Raw genomic sequence first — 22,494 nt, 5'->3', positions numbered from 1 at the left:
GATGCTCTCCTCGCGTTTCTTCGCGCGAAGGCTTTTTATACGATCATCACGCGATATTATATATGTATACGTAGATAACGCCGAAAATTCCACTTGAGAGAAAAAGATTATATTTCAGCGATTTTTTGACATCCAAGTTTGAGAATTTATCTAGAGAAAAATTTTTAATTAATAAGTAAAATGATATCTCTCTTTGATAATATAAAAATCTAATTTTTTATACGGCACAATATGGTAAATTCGATTTTAATACGTACAAAGACTTGTAAATTAAAGAATTAAAAATTTTGTATATTTATAATGGATTGCATGAATTGATTAATGTAAAATAAAGATTTGAAATAATATGTATAATAAAAATATATAAGAAAATATATTATTTTGTTTCTTGTATAAATTGTCTGATATAAGATATTATTAAGAGATTTAATTTACCTATTAAATATGTTAAATATCTCTCGCGCATTATTTATTAATAAATAGTATTGTTCTAATATGTTTTTCTTCTTGCATCAATAAATCGTATATACGTTCCTATCATCGTGATTAAAATTTCAAATTAGCAGTTGCTTTCTATTATGTTAATTCCCAATTGCAGAGTCGTCATCGCAATCCATTTTCACTCATCGACGACTGCACCGCTATGACGGCTTCAGATATTCGTACCGCTTAACGGGCTAATATGAGGGTTCTGATTATGTCGTATGAACATCCTAGTGCGTACACACGCGTGCGTGCACCTTGCAGCGTAGAAGGTAGGGTAGGTAGGTAGGTACCAGGCAGACTGACGTAATCAGCGAGCACAAATCCATTAGAGAATTGAAGCGTACGTGGCGGATGAGGGTGTTAAGGGAGTGCGAGGGAACTTGGGATGAAAGAGACGCAGAGAGAGAGAGAGAGAAAGAGAGAAGGAGAAGCGAACAACAGAGGAAAGGGAAATCAAAGGGGGTGAGAGAGGGTAAGGGCTTCGCTTTGGGGCCATATGGCTGCTGGGTTCCTTTATCCATAAACCTATATACATGCGAGTACCTACGTACTCGCGCGCACTAGAGGGTTCTGCCTCATCCCCTTCCTTTCCTTACGGTTCGCAGAGCGGATATCTAGGCGGACATGAGATGAGGAAGGAACACGCGAGAGAGAGAATCCACTCTCGAATGCGCGGCCGCAGAGTCCCGTGAATGCGCGGATTATCCATTGTTATTGACGCACCTACCTAACTTTCTCAGTGCAACCTGGCGTGCCTGTACGCACGTCCAATTAGCCGAAGATTATCACAGTATGTCACTGCACGCGACATGCACCTCTGTCAATTTGAACGTCGTTACGATGTAACGCTTTTCCTATCCGTGACGAGGATAATGATATATTTTATCGCTGGCGCTTGATTTTGCTCAAAACGATTTTAATGATTCTATTATTATATTCTAGTATAGAAGAAATAATGAAACAAATATCATTAATATGGTATCAGAGAAAAAAATATGTCCAATTGTTAGAACCACTCCTTGATGTCTAAAAAAATTATAAACCTACAGAATTACACGTTAACAGATTATTTTCTTAATTAGATTATATATTTTTCCTAATAATATTATTTTTTTTTACTTAATTCAAAGTTATGTTGAATGACAGGATCTTTTATTTTCTATGACGAATCGCATCAAGATTTTATATTAGATAGATATCTATTGATCGTACAGGGTACTTGATATGCTCGTACGCTCGGATAATCCGCCTAATCGCCTATCGGACGAAGGACAAACAATTAGGGCCGAAGTCGTCGATCATGACGAGCTTTTGCCTGAGCCGGGCGGGAAATCCAGACCCTTTCCTGAATTTTCATGAATGACGCTCGGGCTGGTAAACTAGGTATTTAAGCTTTCGCGACCGTAGGTAAGCCGTCAACAGCTGGCTTACGCAAACATCTCGCCATGGGGAAACTTTTAGCCCCTTTATACTTGCATCGAGGGGTGGTTTCGATCATACATGTCTCGTGATACATCACATGACAAACTGTCCAACAGAAAGATCGCGTAAGACAAATCCTGATTACTCATCAATCCGAAATTCTATGTTCATCAATTATATACATTTATCAAATTAAGAAAACAAATATCTTATTTTAACTTGTAGACTCTGACGAATAAAATTTAATATTTTGTAATAACCAAATTGTTTTTTTTTTTATTAATATGAATTGATTGATTACCACATGCACAATTAGAAATTCACGGAATAAGAAATTTTCCTTTACGAAAAATGCTTTTCTCTAATTTTACTCGAATTAGATTCGTATTCAATAGAAGATATTTATTTTTAAAAAAATCTCCGCTTATATGGATGCTAAGAAAAACGAGCGTTTTATTGGAATTCAAAGTATCCGAGGGAGAGAGGAAGGAACGTGATCTTTTATTATTCAACGCCAACAAGCTTCACTGCCAGCTCTTTCCTATTACACTTTCCCATATTTTTCCTCCATCCTCTTCCGCCTGTCTTCCCGAGGAGTCTCGAACGAAGGACAGACGCGAGCTAACGAAAACAATAAAGAGTGATTTTTTTCCGAGTCGACGAACAAACCTCCCTGCGGTCGTCCTGCTGCGGTTTCCGCTTTTCTAGCGCTGTTTCCTGCACGATCTGACCTGATCCGGCTTTTTTTAACATTCTCGTGTTACGCTTCACTCGTAGGAGAGAATTCTCAAGCGTATTTAAAGGAACTTCGTAATTAGACAGAATATCTATAGTAGTCTCGAAGTAGTGAAATACTTTGTTAAATATTTCAAAAAATAAATATAATTACAAAGTAGGAAACGGACTAATAAGAACCAGGAGTAAAAATTAGGCGCGACAAACTTTGCCTTAAATTATTCTCTATTTAATTTGTTAAACAACAATCAAAATTAATTAAACAGAAAAGATATTAAAAACGAGTTGCGTTTAATTTCTGCCTCTATGCTCTTATTAGAGCCTGAATTTATATTTATGTATTAGAGCCTTTTTCGTTTTATTATTTAATGATGCATGATAGCAAATTTAATATTATATATAATAAGAGTTTAATAATGTTATAAAATTTTAATGTAAAAATATTTAGATTTTATTATAATATAAATTTATAATCAAAATTGATTATTTCTATATATCCATATTTACATTTTCTTCTTTAAAAGTTTGAAAAATCAAATGTATATTTTTGATCAAAAGGAAAGCAGATAAGAATAATAATCGAATGATAAGTTAAATGTTATCTGTTATAATAATTAATTGGCCGAATAATCACGGATTACAGAGTCTCGCACATATGAGTAACAAAGCAATCAAAAGCGAAAGTAAAGTCATGAACTTTTACCGCGAAAGAAGAAAGCAATAACGAAACAATCTTTGACTTTCTCTAACCGGTTACAGAAAATGGAAGTGTTTTTGTTTTCCGAGTGAACGGAGGAAAGAGGGTTAACTGCTAAAAGTAGTCTTTTGCTTGCCAGGCTATTGGATTCTATCAAGATTAAGGAGATTCGCGATCCTTTCCTTCTTTATGAACATCATTCTCTTACTCACTTCCCATGAGAGCTATCATAAAATATATAAAAATACTGGCTTTTGCGAAAAACGCGAAATAAGAAAGTTGCATGATCACTATATATGTAAATCGCCAATACGAGAATGCAATTCACTCGTTAAACTATATGATTTTCAAGACTAAAAATCATTCGTACGAAAATTAAATAATTTCGTGTCAAGTTTAAAATCCGAACTTTGAAAAAGTGGGACGATTTAAAGAATTATTCTTTTAATATAATAATATAAATGTTATCTTTTAGAATCTAAAGAATTACATTTTGTAGCAACAAAAGAGACATTATTTTTATTATTCCTGCTTTTAAATTATGCCTTAAAAAATATAAATTCTTATTTTTTAATTAGATAATCTTCTATAATAATAATTCTAACGAAAAAGAGAAAAAAATTTCTTTCGCATCATCAAAAAAAAAATACATGAAAACTCGTTTATTTTTACTATACTTTATTGCAATTTATTTATATCAAAAGAACGAAATACGCTTGCATAATCGTCGCGAAGCTATGAGGTAAAATGAAATAAGACCTGAAAAAGTCTCTGATTCTGTCTTTTACTGGCGAACTGGGAAAAGAAACGCTGAAGGAAGAAACCGAATATCTTGATCTTCGTGACGCGATGATGCGCGGAACCGGTTCGTGAATGAAAAGCAATAATTATCTCACTAATTGATTTGTTACACCGGCGAAACGGGCCGACTCGCGTGACTCGAAGGACTTCGCAGTTAAGATCTCTAGCGCTCTCTCTCGCGTTTACCCACCCTCAATCTCCCTAAAACTCTCGGAGCCTATTATAGGGGTATTTATGCCGCACTCGCGGGAGCGACGTTCAAAGCATCGTGGCAAATTATTTTCAGTGCCGCGACTTCAAAGTTCTCTCTCTCTCTCGAGTATCGAATCTCTTTCTCTCTCTCCCTCCCCTTCTCGTTCTGTCTCTTTCTTTCTTTAAAAGGGTACGGTTTCTTGGGTGGTCAAAGAACGAAGCCGTAAGTAAGATTCTATCATATTTCGCTTAATTAGGTCGCGCTTTCTCAGAAAGGCATAAACGATCTGCCTTTCCCTTCTCTTCGCGTCTTGCCCTTCTCTGCGATCTTATCGACATTATATATATATATAATATACATATATGTATATACAAAAGATGAGAGAGAGAGAGAGAGAGAGCCGATATTATCTATCAAATAGTTTCCGCAATCAAATCCGAATGCCATCAGTTTAATAAAGCATGGTTGTTTGCCATCTGTGAAATCTGCTTCAATTAGTAGCACTTTGCATACTATGTGATATTAGATGTTTTTTAGTGTACGCATCATATATTTTCTTTATATGGATCTTCATTATTTTTAATTAGAGTCCTCATTCTATCTTTTATATACCAATATAGTAATGTTATAATCATGCGTAACAAATTGATACCTATGTAAAAACGAAACACTTTATGTTTACATTTTGTAATATGTAATATACTATATCCATATCATATCAAATGTGTACTTATCAGGCTACACTGCATCGTTGTATTAAACATTTCCACGCGTCTCAAACTACGTTCCTATCTAAATAATTTAATCTGTATATTTATTCGAATATCTGCATATCAATCGCCAACGATATCACGTCTGAAGAGCAAAGCAAATCGCATCTATAGAAGCATGAATATGTACTACGAATAATCAGACGCACAAGGATTGCTCATGAAGATGTCCTCGAGGGACGGTCGCGCGGAATATATCTGACTAATCGACTAATAAATAGCCATCGAATTAGTCGTAATTGGTTCTAGTTGTAAATAGGACGTGGGCATACGGATGCGAACCATTAACATCCCGCAGGATCCATTAGCCTTCCCTCATTCTCAAGTTGAACTTGAAACATCACATCGATTCAAGTTCTTTTTAATTCTAAACGCGTACGTAAACGTACCTTTTTCTCGTCTCGCTCAATGTTTTGTTGACGATAGAACGTATACGTATGATAAAAAATATGCAAAATAAAATGTGAGTTAAATAAATCAAAAATTAATTTATACACTTTCTTAAACTTTCTGTGAACAATAAAAATTTTTAAAACAAATATTCAGTAATTTAGATGCATAGAAAAACGATAGAAAGGGTATTCTACGATGATAAAAAAAGGACGAAAAAAAGAAATAATAAAGACGAGGAGTTTTTATTATCGATTAAGAATTCCGAATCCCTTTGAGGAGCGTACAATATAGCTCGAGGCTTTTGATCAACAAATGTGATGCCTTTGCTAGAAAGCAAAACACACGCTAAAGCACACCGTATGCACGAAACGACACAAAGGTACTGAGGATAGACGGACAGACAGAAAACGGCATAAGCTCTCGCCGTTATGTGAAGCGTGAGGTTGATAGAAGGAAAATAGGAATAGGAGGAAAAGGGAATCCGACCAACGAATATCACTTGTTGCTAGAGTTGTTACAACAGTGCGGCACGAGAAATTTCGTTGTTTTGTAATCTACAACAGCATCACAAACGAGCAAGTCCGAATCCGTTGAATTTTTCTCAATAGTTTCATCGTCTCCATCGGATTTTGTTATATTTAAAAAATGCAAATTTATAAGCAAAAACAAATTTTTAGAATTAAAATTATAATGAAAATGGTAATTTTTTCCCAGAAATATTGCCAATCTCTATTTGAAGTTAATTTGAAATATGTTTTTGTCATATTTAAAAAAATAATTCTAATTATGTATCTAAATTATTTCTGCAAATATTCGCGAAAATAAAATTATAATATATTCGTCCTTTTTCTATATAAACTCTCTCACAAAAATAGATACGTAGCTCAGTTCGTTTCGATAATAAATGTAATCGATCCATTAGCGATATACATACGTGCCATACGTGCATCGTTTGCACATCGGAAAAAGTAAAATTTATCGAATCGTTGGTGCATAAATTGTGAAAACTGGTCGACTTTAATTATCAAGCGGTCGCAAAAACACGTACGATTTTCAAGTGCATATATCGGAGTGAAACGAGTGATTTTTGCACGAACCGACCATGAATTTGACCTCACACAGCCGCACCGGATATATTTTCGCTCGCGGATCCCTCGGCGCCTCTCTGTGGCCGCCGGAACCGTTCGACGCAACGCACGACTGCACGTATGCGACATACACTATTGCCATCGACGAACGCATACGCAGAATGCACGTTATTTGTTCGCGGATCATTAAAAACACGTCGGTTTTATTTAGCCAAGCCACCGCGCGCATCGACCAGCTGACGAAAGGTGCGGACGTTACCTTTGAAAGCAAAGCGAACGAACGTCGCGACGTTCGTTGTAATGTCGCTCGTTGATCACACTCTTTCGCTAAGCACAAATCAAAGAACATGTCGAAATGGATCATTTAGCTTTTCGCTGTCTATTTTTTTTTTCTCCTAAAACTATGTAGGATTTATTTATCATTCGTCGTGCACTTTTGATATTAAAATGAAGTTATATAATTGTTAATCCTTAAAAACATCTGCTATATTATAATAGTTTGCAATATGATATATGATGACTATATAAAAATTTAAATTTTCTTCAGAAAATCAGATAATTCGCGATTCTTTCTAGTAGGGAAAACGAACTTATCGAATTAGAAGGAAAATCCGTTTTGAAACTTTGCCTTATTACAGCCCTTTTCATAATCTTTTATATTAGTGACGTTTACTTTCGATCTCGGTCGTTTAATCATAAAATAATATTTACCATTGCTATTAAAGTCTTCAAATAGATTACGCGTTTGCAAACTGCAACGTAAACGTGCCTCTGTTAGAAGATACGTATTCACAGGTATAAGCACCTATTCCATCTAGATAGGATTATGTACAACGAAATGCGTCGACAGCCAGATCACACGCAAACCGAATAACCGAGAATCAATATTTAACCGGCCATTAAACGAATAATCCATCGAAAGCGCTCCGAGGGACAGAGAGAAGCGACGGAAAAAAATCAAACTCACCTATGGAGTTTAAACACGCGGTCCATCAGAGAATACTGATTTCTCTTTCGGAGAGAGAGGTCAATTGACTGTTCCAGAAGCGTCAAGCTCAACTAAAAAGATTTTAACCTTCTCATATCTAATCCGATTCTTTTTTATGGTAATTTTATCTTCTAGGAAATCGAAACTATTTTTATTTTAAATTTTTAATAAAAATAAATATATATGTTATAAAAAGATAAATTTGAATGCGAAAGGAATTGACAGCACAATAGCGTATGTTCGCTTTATAAAATGGAGCTACTTATATAGAATCGAAGAAAGGCCGTCGCTCAAAGCAGCTTACTTAGAACTGAATATTTATAGGCACGTTACAAGACTATTCGTGACGTCGATTAAAGCACTACCCACAGTATTGTTTTACTTCATACTCTGACAATAAAATAATTTGACTGATATAGTGTAAATATAAACAATACATAAAAATATTATAAAAATAAAAATATTTTTTATGAATTGTTTACATTTATATATACAAAATGAATTTTACGCACAAAATAAATTATATCTATATAAAAGAATAATTTATTTTTTGTGTAAAATCTAAAAGGTAAATGTATCTTAAATAAAGATTTCCTTGCAAATAAACTTTGATTATAATATTGTTATTCATTATTTCATGTTGACTAAAAAGATTTCGACTCGAAAATTTGTTATAATTTAAGTACAATATGTAAGATCTAAAATTATCTATTTTTTTGCAGAAATAGCAATATATATATATACGAGTACATAGAGAAAATGAATGCCTGCTATATCGATTTCCTGACATGGATATCTTCTTAATCACTCGTATAGCTGTCAAAGGAAATACTATCGGAGATAACTCGTACGAATAATATTTATAAGCAAGATAAATCGTGAAATGACACATTATCGAAAGCAGAAACGCACGTTCGTCACCCTTTGCCCTCGAATTTAAAACAACGGCCGAGTTTTGCGCTTCGAAGAACCGTCATAGCGGGACACACCGGAGGCCACGCCGACTTATCCAAATAATTTACCCACGAGCGTGCAGCTCACGCACACGGAAACACGCGTGATTCCGCGCGTGCCTCGCCATGTGCCGCGGCGAAAGTTCCTATAAATAAAACGCCGTCCCTTTCGAAATCGTAGGTGGTAAACGAGCGCCGGTCCTCCTCCGGTTTGTTTAGATTTTACTCGGGATTTCCTGCCCCCGTGAAAAGCCGCCGATCGTATATAGGAGGATAACATCCCGCCGAATTGGATTTGTTCGTGAGATGCATGCGCGGCGTCCGCGAGTTGTCATTGTGAAATATACACATTTCATCTTTCGTGTTGCAGACCACGCGCGTCGTACAAATATTTTCATATTTTGAAACAAGACGAACCAATGTCATCTTCAAAATAAAAGTTGCGAAATATCATATCAGTGCCTGTATTTTCGTTGCGTTTAAAATTTAATATTTAATCTTTTTCACTTGCAAAATGTTAAATTTTAATATATCTTTCTTCTCTCTTTTCTCTCTCTTCTTTTCTTGTAATTATTTCAAATTTAATTAAACCGCTCTCACACGTACATATATATATTCCTAGTAATTTATAAATTTCTATATGTTACAAGAAAAGAATGTGACTCAACAATCGCGCGTAAAACCAAAAAAAAAAAAGAAAAAACTTTCCGAAGAATGGAAATTATGCTAAGATATTTCATTCAGAGAGACGACACGTCGTGATTCTCGTATTGCAGTGAATAATCCATGAGAATGCTTTCAACCGAATAGCAAGGTCAAAGAGTAGGAAGGAACCAGGTTGTCTGAAGGACGTAATGGCAGTCGGTTACCCTTGTCAATATACTCGCAAAGAATGCTTTCAGTTTTCAACTCTTTGACTCTTCGGACTTTAAGTCATCCGTCAGATTTCTCGTGCCAGCACTAATGGCCAACGTCCGTCGATGGAACTTCGACCTCATTTGTCACCATATATATCGATAGAAAAGAACTCTGATATGATATTTCGAAAACAAGATCCAAAAATTCAATTTTTAACACTGAATATCCTGTAACTAATTCTATAAGTCTCAAATGTAAACTCCATTAAAGTTAAATTTACTCTATACCAACTTTTCATAACTTTGTTAAAATAAAGTTCACGATTAAACAAAAGTTAAATTTTTAATCATTTAAAATATGAATATCAAAAGAGACTTAATGTTATTATCCCTACTTCAGATAGAATCTTTCATTCATTATTATCTCTTATTATATTAATTTATCTATTATTTAATTTTTAATTTTGCTTTTAATTTAATAATTAGAATTTGCACAGTAATGAACTTACTAATCGTATGCGAAAAATCTTATGTCGATTACTTTGTGGATTATCCGAAGCTAGGGATGATACCGTTTGCAAGAATTTTCCCCACACGAAGGATCGGAGAATTTTACCCTCGCTCATCTTACCCTAATTCTCTTCGCGCTATAGAACAAGTCTGCGACGCGTCTAGACGACCTACACCAACTTCAGGGGCCAGGAAGTTTCTTCGTGAGTCTCAAAGCAATAATTTCTGATGGAAAGATCGCGTCTAAGACGAGCCAAGAAACTACTGCTGCACCTCCATCGACTAAATCACCATATGCAGAGCTCCGAGAAATCCTCTGCATTTCTTCGCAAAAGATCCGTTTCTTTTTATTAAAAACTATGGCAAAATCTTTTCTCGTTATAGTAGATACAGAAAAAAAAAGTTTAGATTTTTCGCAAAAAAAAAAAAAAAAGTAAGAGTTACTTGAATATAAAATATTGTATATAATTAATATAAAATTCACTATTATTAATAATTTTTTATATTTAACATTTTTTAATATTTCGCGATATTAACAAATTTAAAAGATTATTTTAACCTTTGTCATCGTTTCAACGGTTGTCGAAAGAGAAATATAGGATTAGCTTTGGTAGTTACGTGTGGTGACAGCTCTTCTGCTTGACATACCGTCGAGTCCATCGAACAGCTAAGAGAGGATTGCAAAGCTTTTCAGTATGTTGCTTTAGCCAAGAGCATACAAATACACTTCAGCAGATCTCGGCTCGCCATTGCTGCTTAAGCGAATCAAATGGAAGCGAATACGCTTTGGAGTTGTTATTTGTTTTCCAGAGAAAAATAGAGATCTTTTTCGTGTGAGTATTCACATTGTTAAAATTTTATTATCTCCCATATCAAACATGATTATGCAAAAAATAATATACCCTATATAAATTGTTATATATCAAATGTTGATAAATCACTGAAAAGATGAAATGATTCTTGTTTCTGCCTACTAGAAAATGTATTTCATTAAATAAATGAGATTTCTCTTAAATGCATATGTGAGTTAATAACTTTGTAATAATTATTTTAATTAAGAGACTCAACGCGATAAAGATATAATGCGCGCACGAATATCAAATATCGAATGTCATCTACAATAATTTTAATTCAATCGATATATTTTCTTATCTATAACCATGCTCGCTGTTAAAGTATCGTTCAGATTTTCTACTCTCGTGCTCGTCGAAGATGGAGTCATTCGTCTTCTCCGCCTACGACATCCGTATCTCCAGCGCTTCCTGCAACGCTGCATCGGAAATTGGAAATCGGATGCGGTGGTATTATTAGAGGGCAAATATCGGAAAATGGCTCACCTATGAGTTGGAAAGGGAACGCGCGTATTTCTCGGCGAGCACGTATATCCATACATTCGAGAGTTCCCAATTGAATTCTACTTCGATGTTCCTCGCGCAATTATTTCCGAAAATACTCGTCCTGCTTTTCATAGCATTATGTTTAATATGCTTTCGGTTTTCACGGAATTTGCACTTCATCGCATTTACATACCTACAATATATTTTTCGCGATGTGTAAATACATTTTCTTTACTTTCCCCAATATAAAAACGTACATCTACTTTTTATTCTATATACTTTAGCTGAAGGAGTAGTTCAGGAGTATATACAATAAAAGTCTACCTTTCTGTCGTTTCTAACAGTCGAAACAATCGTGTCGGGGTTCATCCTCTATCTAACAGTACGCGAGCGAGTTTATCTAGCGTCGCGGCCAAATCGGATTTGGCGGACCCAGAGGTGCAGAATGTTAAATTAGGAGGGACCTCGCTGTGTCACGGAAAAGGTAGGAAAAGGAGGCGCGAAAGGGCGACTGAGCGGAGGGAGGCAGCATCGGGTTAGTCTGATTCACTGCATGCCGCGAATTTACTAGAAGCGATCGTACCAAGAAAACTTTTCACTCCAACTCGTTCGAAATTCTCGAAGCACCACGTTCACGCCGACGCGCCTACTCGCGCTCGCATAAGTCTCGAACACATTCTACGAGACTCTGGGACAGAGAAATATATATGTTATGTATACGAGATTGCAAAGTAAACATATTCACGTTTTTATCGATACGTTATGTACGTGCCTGTCATAGGGTGCCTGGAAAATACGCGGTCTCTCCAAACGGTGAATTTTTCTCGTAGAATTTATTTGGAAGGAATCCTTCATGACAAATTTCATGGCATTTAATTTTCAGTACTCAATATATCCCGATTATTTTCCGACTTTTATTTTTCAAGGATTTTAGACAATAGTAAATTTAAATTAGAAGAAATTAATTTTTCTGTATTTTAATTCACAAATAATTTTTTTTATAATCTCTTATCTAATCTATTTATTATATTTGAATAAGCAAATTTTGTATGCAACTTTGCAGCTTAATTTTATGGCGCGCTTAGTTTTCAAGAGGACAGATTTTTAAAAATTCTCTAGATTATGATCAGAAAATAATATATATCATAATTTTCCGTTTTGACAATTTGATGTTGTGTAAGAAAGACATGAATTTCGAGACAGCTAGTATATGTCGAACGGGCTGCTTATAACATCGAATATATGTCTATGGAAATATCGTCGGAAGCTTCGTAAGAACATAAATGTAAGTCAGATTCCACGGAATTTAAATCGTACGACTGAATAGATGCAGGCAGGTAAATTGAATGTCTAGTGAAACATTCTCAAATGAATATTTCTATGCAGTGCGCAACCAGTCACGGTTAGTATTCATTTCGCATAGTAACATGCTACGTATAAAAGAGGAACTTTTCGTAAAGAAACGTAATGAAACATCATTTTTACGCAACTTTATCCGAGTAATGTGCGTACTGCTCACGGCGTAGCTTAAATTAATATAAACATAAATGTATTAAAAAGATTGCTCGCAAAACATCGCTTGTTTTTAAATCACTGCTAACGGGTGAGAGTTCGTTGATAAAATTACATTTACATAGATAATGTCGTGTCCCCTGAGAAATACTTTCTCTCTGTCTTTCTATTTCTCTTTTCACACAAAATTGCATATATTTTTAAATATATATTTTAATATATTTATAATATTTAAATTAAATATATAAATATACTAAATATATAAAAGGTTTGAAATTTTTCTCAAGAACCTATTCTTAATAATAATATTAATTATAATTGTTCTATATGTATCTCTAGTTAGAAAACCATGAGAGGCAAAATCTTTACGGCACAATACAATTTCGCGCGTTTGATATGTTTGCAAAAAAAACGTAGATTTATGTCATTACGCCACGATATCTCGACTTTTCCTTTCCTGCAGGATTTGCATTCCTCGCGCGTGTTTCCCACGAATAAACGACCGCACAGTTAACGGTAAGGATCTAACTCATCGCGATGTTCCGTATTATTCGCATTCGCAACCGCGTTATCGGCGACGAGGACAAAAGCGCGAGTCGCGGTGACTTGTTTCCGCGATATCGGCGCGGAACGCAACCGTGATGAAAAAAACGTGGTAAAAATAGGACGGGCCTCTCGAGAGTGTTCTCCGATGCGAGTGTATTCGATAGGCGAACAGCAGCGGAGCTCCCCGACAATTCTCATGTGCATGTACGTGAATGCAATTCTGAATCGCGGTGCAATGACGTATAACCAGCGCACCACCAGCGGTCGGGAAAAGCGCCGGAAAAACTTTAATGGATCCGTTTTTAAAGATTCGCAGCCGTCGCGCGAGTCGCCGACCTCTCTCATATATACCGTGCAAAAACCCACTCGAGTCAATGCTGTGGTCGATGGCGAGTGAGTTTAACGCGAAAGGAAGGAGAAAGACGGTGGCACTATGCACCGAGAGCGAAATGGAATGAGAGCGAAGAACGGCAAATAAAGCACGAGACAGAGGTAATCGTGCCATTTAAACAGCGGTGCTCATCTTCATCTTTCTCCGTATGCAAGTAATATATGGAACACCGGAAGGGAATAAGACTTTTATTCGCGTCGTAATCCGCGTCGAGCGCAAATTTGAACTGTCGTTTCATAAAATCGAGTGATGATAATCCGCTTCTACGTTTTGCGAGAAACAAAAAATCCAATATCTCTCTATATATTTAATGAAATAAATACTGTACCTTTGTATATATTATATATGACGCCCATTGTGAATTCTCACATAACTGCGAGCTTTTATTAATTTGCATTTCTAATTAATCTGCGTAAATATATAAGCATAATAAATTTCTGCAATTCTCTCTTTTTATTCTAGCAAATATCTGCATGCATCAGAATATTAATTGGTAGAATTAAATATGTATACAGATTGTAATATAATAATTGATATAGATTTAAATTATATACATATATGAATCAATAATATTTTACTATAACTACTTGCATCAATGAATAATCGAGATACACAATAAATCGATTTTCGCACGAGATATTCACGCGGCTCGAACTAACAACTATCTTGCGAAAATTCTTACAAGTCACCAAAGACTTTCTCAAGCGAAAACATTCAACGGATATCACGAGCTGAATGGTCCCTCGGCTCTCTGATACGGACGCCGGTCTTTTCCGCGCGATAAGCTCCAGCGGCTCGACTCCGAAGAGAAGAGTGTCGAAGGAAAAGTTACCCGGGGCATGAAGAAACTTCGCCGGAAACTTCTGGCGGCGGCGGCGATGCACTTCGTCGGGGATGCAAGTACGTACATACGCCGTCTTGCTATAGCATTAATCATCCTGTCCCGAAGGCGACTGATCGCAATTTTGCCAATAAACGTCGCTTCGACGAATTCACCGCGGCACGCTTTCCCAACCTCTTCCAATCACACATTTCCCTTTATCGATCTGGCTAAATGCATTTGGACATTTCAGACTAACGAAATTCAAAACAAATAAATTTCCACCCTCCCTCCTGTATACAAAATATTTCGCAAACGTATTTAATAAAATATAGAATCTGTACTAATTTCTATATATAATTTGGTAGATATTTTTGAAAATATTCTCGTTAAATTAAAACATTTTTTAAATAAAATTTCCAGAAATTAAAAGATTTGTAACATGACAAATGCTCCTGGGTATCAAAAGTGTCTAAATCTGTATTCTACTCTTTTCAACACTCTTTTCATTCTCCCATTATTCTCTTGATTTCTCTGGAATTTTCGCTCATCCTGTTCTTTTTTTTTCTTTTATCCTGGCATTTCGCGTCTTCTCGCGTTTGCCGAGCTCGGTTAACTCGTAAAGCCTCGCCCACAAGGTCCGAGACGCAGGGCGGCGAGAGCCGGGAAAAAGATCGGGCCCGAGTAATACCGTGTAATAAAGTATGCGAAATACAAGGCGTCGATCGAGGGACGCGCATCTGAAAAATAATGACCGGCTTTGTCCCGCGAGCCCTATACGAGACCCCTCTCTTATTGGCCGATTAACGATCGGACATCGATCGGTGTAAATTCCAAACCGGCAACGTCTCTCCCTCTTTTGAGTTCTTTTTAAAATTTTGTTTCTTTTTCAATCATACGTTCTTGCTTTTCTCCATTGATACCTACTTCGAAATGAAAATGCACGCGCGAACGAACAGATGCGAGTTCCCGTCGCGAAGTCTCTTTTATTGCTCGTATCTTATGGAAAATGTTCTCGGACTGTTGCACATGGTACATACCGCAATTCCCGACAATCGCGCGGAACAATGCGACGCGACAGTTGCACGTGAATTTTACGCGTTACGATGTTAAACGTTTACGCGTTATCGGTTGCACGATTCGCCGATTCTGAAACGTGAAATGATGATGCACTAATGTGAAAGGAATTTTTTTTTCTTTCTTATACTCGCCACAATCGCGATAAATTGCTAGCTTTGTATTTATATATTATTCAACATGAGTAGTTGATCGTTTGAAAGCAACCACAAAGTGTAATATTAAACGCAATATATTATGCAAAAAAATACAAAGCGATCAAATGTTATGTTTTAAAAAACTGTAGAACTTGTAATTCAATTCTTGAAAATTACTTTTTAATCCTTTTACAGTGTTTTCTTATACGATTTAATTATATTATAATATTATATTATAATATTATATATTATAATATAATTATAATTATGTAATATAATTATTATATAATTATTGTATAATTAAATCTATATACCATAATGAAAATGTATTCCATATTTAGTGCTGCATTCGTGCGCTCGTAATATGGACAAATTGGAAGGTTTGCTATGATGCGATATCGGAAAACCGATTTGCTGACAAGTCCCTTACTGTCGCATACAACTAGGCCCTGTAACTTTACTACCACGTTTTACTCGCACTACTCCAGGGGTAATGTCGAAGATTACATGTATCCAACGGCATCGAAGATCGCGTGGAAACGAGGAGTTCACGTCGACGAAGACGCGCGTAAGCGATACAAGAATATTTCGTGCTCCCACTAATGGAAATTCCTCCAACCAGAAATGCACGACGATAATATTATAGAAGAATAAAACTCTCGCTATGGCTCCTCTCTATAGTAAAACGCGCATAATATTATATATATTAAACAAAAGCTTGGAGAGTTTTGCGTGTTTCAAGAATAAGTATCATCAACATTAGCTTTAAACGAACAATTTAAACAAATTAACAATCATCCTTACACGCCTTTCATTTGTATAAACGAAAATGTACGCGAATTTTAATGTAAAAATATTTTGGATTACACTCACAAATACAAAGAAATATCATAAGATTAATTTTAATTGCATCTATTTTGTATATGTAATATGATGTACTTGAATTACAATAAAAGCATAATTCTAACAAATTCCAATTAAAATAGTATTCTTCAAAGGAATCGCTTGTAACTTAAACATGCAATATAAATGAATCAAGAGTGATTTTCACGATCAAAGCGTGCACTTCTAAATTGCATGCTCTAAATACACGTATCGGAAAAGCCCGTTGAATCTAGAGAGTTTCATCTGTACCAATGCCGCGTTTCAGAGCTTCTTCAAAGCGCGACAGCAGTGTTGACGTGCAAGGTAGATTGTTGCTGTTGATCAAAAGTGTAATGCAAATATTCCAATAAATCCGATCGGGGAGAGAGTTCCATCGCTATCTCTATCTCATACCCTCGCACCGATCTTGTGTTGCGCACATATCGCTTGCAATATAAATACCGTACTATTTATTAAACAAGTCAATGGAGCACGCATACGCACACACGTGGGATGTGTACTGCACACACAGACAAGTGTTCACAAAGTTCAGAGTCGACGTTTCGTCGGCATCGAGGGACGATAGAAACAGTGCTACTGTGTACGCGGTTTCAATAAATCCTCTTCTTCTCATCACCTCTTTTTTTCTCGCTGCGATGCCTTTCGCTTTCAATAAGCCAAGTCCTTCTAACTAATATATAATAAATTGGTTTCACTGAGAAAACGGACAAGGTGTCTCAAATTAATAGTAAACTTGTTAATGGCGAATTCCTGAGATCATTTGGAGATGATTTTTCCTCAGCGAAAATGTCGAGGGAGGCCATTATTTTTTGCATGTTCCTAATTTTTGCCATCATGTATCTTTGTAATTAACTTTAAATTAAAATTTATTAAAGCAAATTTCACATGAAATTAATAAAAGAATGTGATTTTGTTCATATTTTATTTCCACATGGCTTAATTTGCGAAAAACCCCTTATTTTCAATCGCTTATAACTCAAAAATGATTGATGTCTCGACATTTTCGTTGAGGAAAAATTATCTCCAAATTATCCCAGGAATCTGCCATTAATAGGTTTACTACTAGTTCTGGGACACCCTGTATATATTTATATATATATCGCTTTATATTAGCTAACAGGGCACCCGGAGAACTTCCAACGTCCTGTGAAGAGGACCGTAAGCAAGGGAGAGGGAAAAAAGAGGAGAAGAGAGACTCTTCAGCGAATATTTCTTCTACCTGCCGCGATGCTGGCACCGCGAATCTATTGTCTAACTAAGCCCTGAACGTTAAGTGTGGTTTAGTAAGGGATTAAAACGAAAGACCGTCTCCGACGAGAGATCTAGCCAAAATACTACGACGCGCTATAAATTGCCTTTTATGTATAATCTCAAAAGATTTCATGAAGTTTAGAAAATAAGTAAACTGTCATTAATCTAAGCTAATAAATTGATATACAGTACGATTTATATTATTTAGAATCATTGTTTGAAAGTCGAATTCTTTTAATTAATTTTTATGCAAATATAAAAAGTAAATAAATTTAATATTTGTTATATTCTTCTGCGAGAATAAATTTTTTAATTATTTTGAACGTGATGTCAGAATAGTTTTTATTATCAATTTCATTGAAATAGAATGTAGCACATATGGTATATTTATTGTAGTAATGTCTCGCAACAGTGTAGCTATTCTTGTACTCTTTCAATTAATAACGTGTTTGTCAAAGCGCGGCGGAAGCCAATTGAGCCGAGCTCAGAGGACCGGAAAGAAATCTCTCGGCCTAATCACTATATTAGAGTGCTTCTTTAATCCCCTTGTCTTTCGTTCTCTTTATCCTTCATTTCGTTCTCTCTACTTGTGTTTGTATAGCGTAAAATATTTCGCTCGCAGCAACAAACGTAAATGTCTCGCAGACACGAAGGACTATCGTGTCGCCTGCTGTCTAGAGTTCAATTCGAAAGGATCGATTTCGAAGGGATTCGAGATCAGTATGTAGAAGGAAGGCACAATAAAAGCCACGGCGGCTTAATGTACATCCGACTGTTTTCCTTCGTCTCGACGTCGACGCAAGAGATTCGCGAAAGAAGATAAAGTCAAACGAGCAAAAGGGAGGAAAGGTAAATTCTCCGCATTCGTATTAGGGAGCAATAAAATTCGAATTCAGATCGCCTGAGTGGTCGTAAGCCGGATATCAACGGTTACGTTACAAACTGTTTCACATAAAATAGACGTACGCTTACAAGACCGTTTACTTTATCAGATTTCGGGCTGGTAGTTTTGTTATGTTTTTCTACGGTGTATGTCTGATTTTTATCTCAAGAGTAAGTCTTCCGTAGTTTAATGATCATAACAAGTTATTTTAGTGCACAGCTTTAGGTATACAAAAAGATATTTTGAGAGTTTCTTAAATATATTCACATATATAAACTTTATATACAAATAATATTAGATTAGATTGTAATTATTAAAATGGATATATATATTTTTGTATATTGCAATAAAATAATATTTTCAAGATAAATATCAAAATTATGTACGATTTAATTTATAAATATAGTAACAAAATTATATCAAATAAATAATTATAATTTATTTTCAAAAATTTGAAAATGTAAGATTAAAAATTTTCACATAGAACTCGCGAAGAGAGAAAGTATTTAGACGATCAACAAGGCCCAATGTTTTCTTTTCGAGAACAACAATGAGAAAGTACGAGTGTAAATTACGCAATCTGGAACAATCATTCAATTCTATTCCTGAATGCTTGACGAGTGCTTTATTCATTCATCGAGCTATAGAAAGTAAAATTCACCAGTGCGCCACATCGCTGAATCTGTCTCTCCGTTCTTCTCCTCATTACTCTCATTCTCGCTACGCCATCCGACGCAGGACGAATTCGCAAATTGCGGCTCTCGGCGAAAGTTGTCGACGGAAGTGCTGCATTATGATTGTGCACAATTAGATATCGTCTATGTCAAGCGTAGCGAGATGGAATAACTGCGATATTCGCTCAACGCGAACATTGCGCAGGAGATGATATTTTTATGCAAATTACCTCGCAATATTATATATGTATGTACACACAAAGTCATTAATACCTCAATGAATTTATGCATATAATGGAACATGTTTGACAATGAGTACATTTTTTCATACATGCTCCAATATGCACTTAAAATCATATGTTAAAACATTAATGAACATTCTTGTGTACATTGAAAAAAAATTTGTAAGTTGACTAAACCTTTCAACTAAATATTATTTTATTAATTAAACATATAAAAATATTTAAATTAAATGTAACATATATATTAAATTTAACAAAATGTATATTTGACTTAAATACTAATATATTTTCAATCAACAAAATAATAATTTAGTTGAAAGATTTAGTCAAGTTAACAAATTTTTTCCAGTGTACATAAAAAAATAGTTTATTTAATTGCCTACTATATATTGTTGAATTTTTATTTTGAAGTTTTTATTTATATACTTGCATTATATTATACTGTTTAGTTTCAATGTTATACATATGTCATTTACATAGTGATTAATATATAATAAATTAGTAATATTCACTAAATAATTAATAATGAATAGACTTTCAATTTCTCCCCCATTTCGCGAACAATATTAATTATCCTTAATACGTTGCACGTATCCAGAAACGCTGAAGATAGAATATCTCGAACGTACGGTATTCAAAGTTAACATCGTCCCTAGGTGGCAATATTCAGAATAGGCATAACTGTCTGAGAGAATCCGAGAGGATCTGGGAGGATTCAAGAAGATGCTCAGTACTGAGCAAGTAAATATTTAATCCTACAGTCGACGATATACATACGTAGTCATACGTAGATGGTTTATGCCGTCTACAGACACATTAGTAAAATAGTCGAATTACCGTTTTGACTGCATTATTAATATGGAAGTAACAAATAAGAACGTGTGAATAAAATGTGTAAATATATATGCTTCTTTTAATGTGCAAACTTCTTTGCAAAGATATTTTAATAATTCATGATAGAGATTGTTAATTACAAGATGCACAAATCGCTTGAAATTTATAAGAAATTTAAATTTGCATAAATAAAAAAGAACAAAAAAGAATAGTAAGTAATATTTTGCAACATTATTTTACATAATGTGCCAGTATTTTAATTTTTCATTTCCTATATTTATTAACTTTGTGACTTATTTATATTCATCAACTAGGTAATATACACACACATATATACACACAATCGATGAATTGTATATTTGATATTAACGTTTAAAATGAATATATATATATATTCATTTTAAAAGTTAATATCAAATATTAGATATATGAGATATATATTGTGCTTACGTTATTTACCTGTATCTTACAATAGCGTTATTTGCACGATTAAATCAACTATATTTTTATACTAATGGATCTATGTACATACCTTTATTAGTCACAATCTACATTTAGTCAGAGACTTTGACCTCTATCGGAGATCTCAATGAAGGAGGGAAATTCCTTCCGTTTCTGGCTAATTATCATCGCCGGTGCTTGAGCGTAATTTTACTCTCGAATACGATCGTAAGAAATCACGATCGTTTGTCATAATCGTTGAATATAATTTTGTTTTAACTAACGTAACGCCAAGTCATTGATTAAAATGTTTTCATTTATATTTTTATAATAATAATAATTACTATTATTATATATAAATATATATATAGTATTTACTTATAATAAAATTTATAATTTTATAATAAAATAAAATTCATTAAAATTCGTATCGTATATATTATTGAATTGATCAATAACTTGGATTTATATCAATTAAAGTATAATATTTTCATATGTCATACTACATAGATGGACTATAAAAAATTAGGATAATCAACGTTTGTTAAAAGAATACATTATTTTTATACATAATGTAGTTGTTATTATGTACAATTAATAAAATCACAAGCACATTTTTTAAATAAAATAAATAAATAAAATATAAATTGAAATTCTTTATATATTTCTTTAAATTTATACTTTAATTTACACTTGTATGTGTAATATGTTTTAATTACGTATATTAAAGGTATCTATCAAAAATTCAATCTAACAATAAGTATAAATTTGGATCTAATTAATTCTAGTCCATCTATTTTATATAAGGCAACAAATCTCTACAAAAAATGTACAACTACGATTTATAAATCTATTACCTCCAAATTAAATAAAATCCACTCACCGACACCGATGCACAACAGCGTAGTAGTTGGTGTTTAAGCTGCGTTGTCTGTAACATTCAAATATAAAATCCAAATTATACCAGCGTTTAAATGAATTATTATTTTACAAAATCATTATTGAATGCATCGAACTTTAAATCTGGCACATAACAATGATATATAAATATATAAAATAATTTTATAAATTAAAAAAAAAACAATTTTTTAAGTAAAAACTTTTTATGAGATTTATATGTATAAATATCTATATAATCTCTTAAAAATTATATATAATATCTCTGGTTTCTCTTGTTCAAATTATTTAAATAAATGAACTGAATCACAAATGTGATTTATAATAATAAATAATAAATAATAATAAATAATACATATATTCACCTTAGGGTTGTTCCGCCGGTACCCGATGCCTCTCCCAGGCCTCCTCCTCCTCTCAAATTGTTAGGGTCGTCAAGTCCGTCGACTGATACGCGCGATACTTTTAACGGCACTCCCGCACTCGTATGCGCGATACTTTTAACGGCACTCCCAAATTTTACATTGTCTGTAACATACAAATATAAAATTTAAATTATAGCAGTGTTTAAATTAATTACAATTTCAAAAAATTATTATTGAACGCGTGCCGAAATTTATAACTTATATTACTCAAGAAAAAAAGCTCTAATTAAGCTATCCATCAGAGAAATA

General features: G+C 34.3%; 1 protein-coding gene across 4 annotated transcripts in view; it reads right to left on the bottom strand.

The window, feature by feature from the left end:
• LOC114944055 (uncharacterized) overlaps positions 1 to 21,850 on the bottom strand; it is a 319,822-nt gene extending 297,972 nt beyond the window's left edge. For all 4 annotated transcript variants that reach the window (XM_085482350.1, XM_085482351.1, XM_085482352.1 and 1 more), the window contains exon 1: positions 21,807 to 21,850. The gene's annotated coding sequence lies outside the window, so the exon portion shown is untranslated. The remainder of the gene's footprint in view (positions 1 to 21,806) is intronic.
• Between the last annotated feature and the right edge of the window lie 644 nt (positions 21,851 to 22,494).

The sequence above is a fragment of the Nylanderia fulva genome, unplaced genomic scaffold (assembly GCF_048542155.1).
Source record: "Nylanderia fulva isolate GAGA-0341 unplaced genomic scaffold, ASM4854215v1 Scaffold20, whole genome shotgun sequence".
NCBI classification, from domain to species: domain Eukaryota; kingdom Metazoa; phylum Arthropoda; class Insecta; order Hymenoptera; family Formicidae; genus Nylanderia; species Nylanderia fulva.
Note: the sequence above shows the minus strand (reverse complement) of the source record. Positions and strands in the feature narration are given on the sequence as shown.